Source organism: Tachypleus tridentatus, unplaced genomic scaffold (assembly GCF_004210375.1).
Source record: "Tachypleus tridentatus isolate NWPU-2018 unplaced genomic scaffold, ASM421037v1 Hic_cluster_2, whole genome shotgun sequence".
In the NCBI taxonomy this organism is placed as follows: Eukaryota; Metazoa; Arthropoda; class Merostomata; order Xiphosura; family Limulidae; genus Tachypleus; species Tachypleus tridentatus.
In genome coordinates, this window is record NW_027467782.1 from 46,438,666 (window position 1) to 46,448,594 (window position 9,929).

Genomic DNA, 9,929 nt, shown 5'->3' on the forward strand with positions numbered 1-9,929 from the left:
GCCAACAGTGTATGTTTCAAGAAACAAACAAACACACAATTCAAACGTAGGTACAGGTAACGCAGATAGATTTCGAGTAACTTTGCGCGACATTGAATAATGAATTTTTTTTTCTCAGCATAACCAACTGTTGCTTTCTTTTGTATCATAGATGAACACGTATTTTTCCAGAACAGCTCGTGCGTAAACATTATTACTTCATTTCTAAGAAACCGTCCTTGTAAAATTAAAAAACAACCAACAAAACGTAGGTTTGTTTGTTTTAAATTTTGCACAAAGCTACACGAGGGCTATCTGTGCTAGCCATCCCTATTTTAGCAGTGTAAGACTATAGGGAAGGCAGCTAGTCATCACCACCCACCGCCAACTCTTGGGCTGCTCTTTACCAACAAATAGTGGGATTGACCTCACATTATAACATCCCGACGGCTGAAAGGGCGAGCATATTTGGTGTGACGAGATTCGAACTCGCGACCGTCAGATTACGAATCGAACACCTTAACCCACCTGGCCATGCCAGGCCACCGAAACGCAAGACTCATTTCATAATAACATAAATGTCTTGAGTTTATTGAGCAATAAGGCCTAAAATTTTATTAAAATGCACCCAATAAAGACACAATACTGTTTCATATTTCACTATATACAAATTTCTGGTACTTTTCTGTTCTAATTTTGGGAGAGGAGTTACACAAAGCTACACAAAGCTGTTTGTTCTAGTTGTTCCTACTGGCAGACTATTATTGATAAATTGGCGAAACTTAAAAACATTATTTGTTAGCTGACGATGAGAAACAGATATCTCGTTATTAATTCTATTTGTTCCATAATTCTTGAAAATACTCCAACCAACGTGTTGACATTTTCAGTGACTTTTAAGACAAAACAGAAGTTTACTTGCGACTTGCGTTTTACTGAATTAATTATTCTATTTAAAAATAAAAATAAAATAGATGTTTATAATTGTCGACAGAGGACTTCCCATACAAATGTCACATCCGTTTTCCGGGATATTTTTGCCGACTGCGCAAAATTGCGTAACTCGCAGAGTTTCACAGGATGTTAGGCTTAGAAGCTCTTCTAAACAAGATGCAACATCCGGATTGATGTCGTACTTCCGGATTCCTCAGACAGTTATAAAAGTATGTTCGTGATGAAGGCCTACAGAATAACAGTAAAATGACTTACGTACTTTTGGTTATTTTTTTCCATGTTGTGGGCATTTTTGCTGGTAAGTGTAAAAACTGTTAATTATTTGTTAATCTAATCGTTTTAACTGAATATTATTGTCACAGAAAATTAATTAGTTTGTCCTGTTTTTATGTTATAGATCTATAGATCTATCTCTAAATAAACGTTTCTCTCACGTGTCATTCATCATCTACTTTCATAAGTAGTACAGAATACCGTATTTTATCATTGTGTTTATACTTTCATAAGTAGTATAGAATACCGTATTTTGTCATTGTGTTTATACTTTCATAAGTAGTATAGAATACCGTAATTTGACGTTGTGTTTATACTTTCATAAGTAGTATAGAATGTAACCGTATTTTGTCATTGTGTTTATACTTTCATAAGTAGTATAGAATACCGTATTTTGTCATTGTGTTTATACTTTCATAAGTAGTATAGAATACCGTAATTTGTCATTGTGTTTATACTTTCATAAGTAGTATAGAATACCGTATTTTGTCATTGTGTTTATACTTTCATAAGTAGTATAGAATACCGTATTTTGTCATTGTGTTTATACTTTCATAAGTAGTATAGAATACCGTATTTTGTCACTGTGTTTATACTTTCATAAGTAGTATAGAATACCGTATTTTCATTGTCATTGTGTTTATACTTTCATAAGTAGTATAGAATACCGTATTTTGTCATTGTGTTTATACTTTCACCGTATTTTGTCATTGTGTTTATACTTTCATAAGTAGTATAGAATACCGTAATTTGTCATTGTGTTTATACTTTCATAAGTAGTATAGAATACCGTATTTTGTCACTGTGTTTATACTTTCATAAGTAGTATAGAATACCGTAATTTGTCACTCACATGTTTATACTTTCATAAGTAGTATAGAATACCGTATTTTGTCATTGTGTTAGAATATACTTTCATAAGTAGTATAGAATACCGTATTTTGTCATTGTGTTTATACTTTCATAAGTAGTATAGAATACCGTATTTTGTCATTGTGTTTATACTTTCATAAGTAGTATAGAATACCGTATTTTGTCATTGTGTTTATACTTTCATAAGTAGTATAGAATACCGTATTTTGTCATTGTGTTTATACTTTCATAAGTAGTATAGAATACCGTATTTTGTCATTGTGTTTATACTTTCATAAGTAGTATAGAATACCGTATTTTGTCATTGTGTTTATACTTTCATAAGTAGTATAGAATACCGTATTTTGTCATTGTGTTTATACTTTCATAAGTAGTATAGAATACCGTATTTTGTCATTGTGTTTATACTTTCATAAGTAGTATAGAATACCGTATTTTGTCATTGTGTTTATACTTTCATAAGTAGTATAGAATACCGTATTTTGTCATTGTGTTTATACTTTCATAAGTAGTATAGAATACCGTATTTTGTCATTGTGTTTATACTTTCATAAGTAGTATAGAATACCGTATTTTGTCATTGTGTTTATACTTTCATAAGTAGTATAGAATACCGTATTTTGTCATTGTGTTTATACTTTCATAAGTAGTATAGAATACCGTATTTTGTCATTGTGTTTATACTTTCATAAGTAGTATAGAATACCGTATTTTGTCATTGTGTTTATACTTTCATAAGTAGTATAGAATACCGTATTTTGTCATTGTGTTTATACTTTCATAAGTAGTATAGAATACCGTATTTTGTCATTGTGTTTATACTTTCATAAGTAGTATAAGAATACCGTATTTTGTCATTGTGTTTATACTTTCATAAGTAGTATAGAATACCGTATTTTGTCATTGTGTTTATAATTTCATAAGTAGTATAGAATACCGTATTTTGTCATTGTGTTTATACTTTCATAAGTAGTATAGAATACCGTATTTTGTCATTGTGTTTATACTTTCATAAGTAGTATAGAATACCGTATTTTGTCATTGTGTTTATACTTTCATAAGTAGTATAGAATACCGTATTTTGTCATTGTGTTTATACTTTCATAAGTAGTATAGAATACCGTATTTTGTCATTGTGTTTATACTTTCATAAGTAGTGTATAGAATACCGTATTTTGTCATTGTGTTTATACTTTCATAAGTAGTATAGAATACCGTATTTTGTCATTGTGTTTATACTTTCATAAGTAGTATAGAATACCGTATTTTGTCATTGTGTTTATACTTTCATAAGTAGTATAGAATACCGTATTTTGTCATTGTGTTTATACTCATAAGTAATATAGAATATAATTTGTCATTGTGTGAGTATAGTAGTATAGAACCGTATTTTGTCATTGTGTTTATACTTTCATAAGTAGTATAGAATACCGTATTTTGTCATTGTGTTTATACTTTCATAAGTAGTATAGAATACCGTATTTTGTCATTGTGTTTATACTTTCATAAGTAGTATAGAATACCGTATTTTGTCATTGTGTTTATACTTTCATAAGTAGTATAGAATACCGTATTTTGTCATTGTGTTTATACTTTCATAAGTAGTATAGAATACCGTATTTTGTCATTGTGTTTATACTTTCATAAGTAGTATAGAATACCGTATTTTGTCATTGTGTTTATACTTTCATAAGTAGTATAGAATACCGTATTTTGTCATTGTGTTTATACTTTCATAAGTAGTATAGAATACCGTATTTTGTCATTGTGTTTATACTTTCATAAGTAGTATAGAATACCGTATTTTGTCATTGTGTTTATACTTTCATAAGTAGTATAGAATACCGTATTTTGTCATTGTGTTTATAATTTCATAAGTAGTATAGAATACCGTATTTTGTCATTGTGTTTATACTTTCATAAGTAGTATAGAATACCGTATTTTGTCATTGTGTTTATAATTTCATAAGTAGTATAGAATACCGTATTTTGTCATTGTGTTTATACTTTCATAAGTAGTATAGAATACCGTATTTTGTCATTGTGTTTATATTTTCATAAGTAGTATAGAATACCGTATTTTGTCATTGTGTTTATACTTTCATAAGTAGTATAGAATACCGTATTTTGTCATTGTCTTTATACTTTCATAAGTAGTATAGAATACCGTATTTTGTCATTGTGTTTATACTTTCATAAGTAGTATAGAATACCGTATTTTGTCATTGTGTTTATACTTTCATAAGTAGTGTAGAATACCGTATTTTGTCATTGTGTTTATACTTTCATAAGTAGTAGAATACCGTATTTTGTCATTGTCTTTTATACTTTCATAAGTAGTATAGAATACCGTATTTTGTCATTGTGTTTATACTTTCATAAGTAGTATAGAATACCGTATTTTGTCATTGTGTTTATACTTTCATAAGTAGTATAGAATACCGTATTTTACACCTTATAAAACGCACCCTAATTTTAGAAAGACAGTCCTAAAAACAAATATTTTGACTCAGTAACCACCACCTTGATGTAACCTTGACATTTATTCACCCTAGTGAGTAAATATAGTCAAATATATTATATTCTTCACTGTATATCGACAATATTCGTTAAATTGGATGTTTTATGCTATTTGAAATACTTGTAATTGGTAAGTAATGAAATTACGATCTGTATGAGAGGCCGTTTCAAGTAGACCCTTAGCTGACCTCTTGCCTTAAACCATCATTTTGTCTTGGAAGACGCGTGGGAATTTTCGATTTGTTTTTTTTAAAGAAGACAGTGGGTCTTACAAGGCGTAAAATACGGTATATATATCTATATATATCAATATATCATTGATATATTTTCAGGTGTTTCCCCCCAAAACTTCTGTTTTACCAGCATGTAATTGTGTCATAATTATTTGTAAACCGGATGCAGAAAACTCGTGAACTTTCACGAGCTTCTTGTTTATACAGAAGATATACAATGTTTTATCCACGGTATTTATAGTCGTTCCGCCCTCCTTTAGTGTACTTCCTTTCAGTTATAATGAACACAATCTGATATCACTCAGACGATATCAGTGTAAAAATATTAAAATATAAAAGGTCTAAACTCTCAGTCTGTGATGAATCAAGTTATTCTTCTGGAGTTAAGTCTCTCATACGAGAAATGTAGAACTCATAAACTGAACTTAACAATGCAAAAAAAAAGAACATAAGAAGTTGTTATGTTTAACACAAAAAGTTATAAGTAAACTAGTAACTAATTCCGTTCATTACCCAGGGAAACGAGATATCCGTGGTAATGAAGTAATATTGATTCATTTTGTATGTCATAGCCTATAATGAATCCCCGTGTAAGGACAAAGTCAGGAATGGTCGAGCTGGTGTTTGTATGAAAACCGTTTGTTGTGACAGGGGGAACTATGTTAGTGGACTCTGTCCAACACAGCCAAACAACATCAAATGTTGTTTCGGTAGAAACACGTGCTCTTCAAGTAACCAGAAAGGTATGGTGTGATTTATAGCTGATTCCACTAATAAAAATAAAAGTACTTGCGACATTAGACGAATGTTTTATATAATTTTACATAAAGATGTCACTAACTGACCACAATAATTTTGTTTCTCAGTATATTATTACGAACACTGTATGTACCTCAGAACGGTTCGTATGGGTTTTACCACTTTTGTTGATAAGGGGAAAAGGAGGTTTCGACCTTCCTAGGTCATCTTAATCTGATGATGACCTAGGATGACCAATATACTATTCAGTTAGGAAAACCCAAGAGTTCGCGCCTAGATTCTTTCTGGTATATCACTTCTAAATTAGGGATGGCTAGCGCAGATAGCCATCGTGTAGCTTTGAGCAAAATTCAACAAAACGAGTGTGTGTGTGTGTGTTTTTCTTATAGCAAAGCCACATCGGGCTATCTGCTCAGCCCACCGAGGGAATCGAACCCCTCATTTTAGCGTTGTAAATCCGGAGACATACCACTGTACTAGCGGGGGCTCAACAAAACGAACATGCACGAAACCACACTTGTGTTTGTTTGCTTCGGATTTCGTGCAAAGCTACACGAGGACCATCTGCGCTAGCCATCCCTAATTTAGTAGCGTAAGACCAGAGGGAAGGCAGCTAGTCATCACCACCCACCGCGAACTCTTGGGCTACTCTTTTAACAACGAATAGTGGGATTAATCGTCACATTATGACGCCCCACGGCTAAAGGGCGAGCATATTTGGTGTAACGGAGATTCGAACCCGTGATCCTCAGATTATGAGTCGAGTGCCTTAACCCACCTGGCCATGCCGGGCCGATACAGTTGTGTCCAACAGACTAACGTGACACATATAGAGGTGCCACCTTGTGTCACATTCCCGGACCAAATGCTTTGTCCTAACTGTATCAGTCTGACCAGTGAGTGACCCTTGGTATTTTAGTACATACTTTTCTTTATTGAAATAGGGTAAAAATAGGGGTAAAATAATAATCAGCTGATAACATGTAAGGAGATAACTAAATATATCACTTATCTTGTAACATGTGGAGGAGATCACTTATCTTGTAACATGGGAGATAACTAAATATACTTATCTTGTAACATTATGGAGATAACTAAATATATCGCTTAGCTTGTAACATTATGGAGATAACTAAATATATCACTTATCTTGTAACATTATGGAGATAACTAAATATATCGCTTAGCTTGTAACATTATGGAGATAACTAAATATATCACTTAGCTTGTAACATTATGGAGATAACAAAAAAAAATCATTTAGCTTGTAACATTATGGAGATAACAAAAAAAATCATTTAGCTTGTAACATGTGGGGAGATAACTAAATGTATCGCTTATCTTGTAAAATTATTAAATGGTAAACTGACAGGATACTCATGAAATACTGTCTTTAATCAGTACCTCAGGTAGATTATGTATGTATATACACAAAATAAGGTGCTGCCTGTAATGTAATCATGGTGATGGGTAGTTTTGTTAGGCACTTTTAAAGGTTTGTCTATGTTGCTATAACTTGGGTTATAGAATCCCTCACATGGCATTAAGAATGTCACAAAACATACAAGTCACAGATCAAGGATATAATAAATACCACAAAATAAACTATATAACACCAAAGATATAACGAATGATATTTATAAAATAATGATAGAACTATCCGTCCCCAGTGATGGAAAGGTTTATGTTAATCTGTTGACTTAAATCATTTCATGGACTTTAAACAGGTTAGCTGTTGCACTCTTGGTTTCACTCAGAACCAAAGCTGAACTACTTATAATGCCTACTGCATTTCAGTCGTGCTAAGACGTGGTAAGATATGTTAAATGTATATTTCTATTTTTTAATTTACTTCATATCTTGTGAGTAACAGCGGGATTAATTCCTAATAATTTAGTGTAGAATATCCTGACTGAGAAATGTAATTCATGTCTGTTCTCCTGTCATTTCAACAGTGGATGTTGAGTTTTCCCAGCGCGGGAAGCGGCCGCCGTAAACGAGAGACAGGCGAACACTCGTACAGACACCACGGTTCGCAATGTCTATACGAATAAATATAACAGAGTACAAAATTGTGTGTTAAGTACGGGACTGGTGCAATATGGCGCAGGATGTGCGAATACCCTTGTACCTCCTTTTCATAGTCTTAAAGATGAAATATCTTTATCAGTTTATCTCTGAGAGTTGAATCTCTGAGTTAATGTTATGTACTTTTGAGAGACCATACATTTAAAAGCTTTTATTTTTAAAACAGTATTTAACCTTTAAGAATCACAAAATGAAACTGTTTTAAATGTTTGAACAGTATCGTATTATACTCCTATTGAAATTATGTATATATAAAGTACACTCTATTTCGTTTATCCTGCCACGTGTTTTGAAGACTGTAATGACGTAACTATTGTAACACGTTCCCAATGGAGAGCTCGAAGACCGAAGAGTCGGTCCAGCTTACGGACACCTGTTGGTAAAATTTTGATTCACCATACTGCAGGAACCACATGCAGCAGCCAGTCGTCTTGCTCCAGTGTAGTGCGCAACATCCAGAAGTACCATATGGAAACAAAAAGTAAGTTTTCTATTTTTTTTAGTACTTACTAGGATAGTAGACCCATGAGAGAACACTTCGGGAGAAATTTGTTTCTGGTTGGAGAGTATTAACCAATAGCATACACATTTCCAAGTTTTATTGGCTAGATACTAGAGTGACGACATTACAAGATACTGACGTTAATCTTGGTAGGATTGATTGAGACACCACTATGGAAATCCTTATTTACGCACAGTTTAGATACGTTTTCCATAAGCTAGATTTACTAATAACTAGTTATAAACACTCGTCTCAGTACACCTTGATAATTCGACCTCCCCATAAGTTTTCCCGCCAATGGCTTCTCTGTTTGACTGAATTAAATGGAACCATATCTTCTAGCATGTTTATGAAAGCTACTGAACATCATCTTCATCCATTCTTCATTTCTGACATAATCTTACCTTCTGGTAAGCAAAGCTACCTTCGAGCCTTTTGTTATATGATGGAGTCCCTGTTTGTTTTAGTAATTACACGAATTAATCTGTTTTTATCTTAACATAACTGTCGTTTGCTTTGTTATTTTGTTTTAGTAATTACACGAATTAATTTGTTTTTATCTTATCATAACTGTTTCTTGCTTTGTTATTTTGTTTTGTCTTTTTGAGATCAGGGTTGTATTTTCAATGAAGTCCAAAACTTTCACTCAGATTATATATGTTTCTTTGTTTATTAACACGCCAATAGGGCACGCATGTCATAAACCTTGTGTTCCGGAGTTACACTATGCATGAAATTACTAATCAAATATTAAATTTGACCTCAGAATGGTCAGATATCGGCTACAATTTCCTGATTGGTGGAGACGGAAAGTTTACGAAGGTCGTGGCTGGAAAACACGAGGAGCTCATTCACCTGGTCACAACAGTAAGTCTCTTGGCATCTCTTTCATGGGAAACTTCCAGAAAGTGTCACCAAGTAGCAGAATGTTAGAAGCTGCCAAGACATTGATTAAGTGTGGCGTGTCTAAGGTAAGTACGTTCATTACAATGTTTCGAACGAATATCATATATCTATTGTAAGTCACATGTCCTTTCCTTCTTTACTGTCATATCACGTGGTGTGTATACGTCATCTTTTCAGGGCTACATCGCTTCCAGTCACACGGTACATGGTCATCGAGATGCTAAGTGTACAGCCTGTCCTGGAGACAAGTTGTATGCTATTATAAAACGTTGGAGTAGTTACGGAGGAAAGTTGCCTGGTTACGTTTGTTGAAGTCGAAACTCGACCTATGAGAATCTCAGTTTTTAGGAGTTAAAATAGAATAAACGTTTATTAAGTTTCTGTGTTTTCTTGGTTGTGGTTTTTAAAATAAATAAACTTGTTTTCGTCACAACTAGACATTGTGTACTTGTTACTCGGAAAAAGTTGGGCTTACAGAAAGTGACAGTGGACAGAACGAAATAATGTCGTTTCGGGTAAGGAGTCGTAAAAGTGAGTACTAATAACGTTTCTTTTGAAACGAGTCCTCCAATGCATCTTGCCCTAGATTCTGATGGGTTGTCGTTTCGTATGGCGGAGATGTTTTCCTTTTGTAGCTCAAATAAACCTTGTAGATTACAGACTGGGAAATAATTGAAGCCTCTCTCTAAAGCAGGGGTTTCCAACGAGGGGTGTTGGCACCCTCCTGGGTGTGCGAAATGAGGGTCCAGGAGGTGGGTGGAAGAGGCCTGTACGAGGTCTGTTTTCTCTCAGTTGTCGTGAAGAAGAATTATCTGATGCACACTCTGTAAGGAGGGTGCAAG

At 33.5% G+C, this 9,929-nt stretch overlaps 1 pseudogene across 1 annotated transcript; it reads left to right on the forward strand.

Moving 5' to 3' along the window:
* Positions 1-1,065: 1,065 nt before the first annotated feature.
* LOC143242199 (peptidoglycan-recognition protein SC2-like) lies at positions 1,066-9,520 on the forward strand (annotated as a pseudogene). The gene is made up of 5 exons (XR_013022562.1): positions 1,066-1,231; positions 5,405-5,575; positions 7,975-8,160; positions 8,948-9,152; positions 9,265-9,520. The product of XR_013022562.1 is annotated as a peptidoglycan-recognition protein SC2-like (transcript).
* Positions 9,521-9,929: the final 409 nt, after the last annotated feature.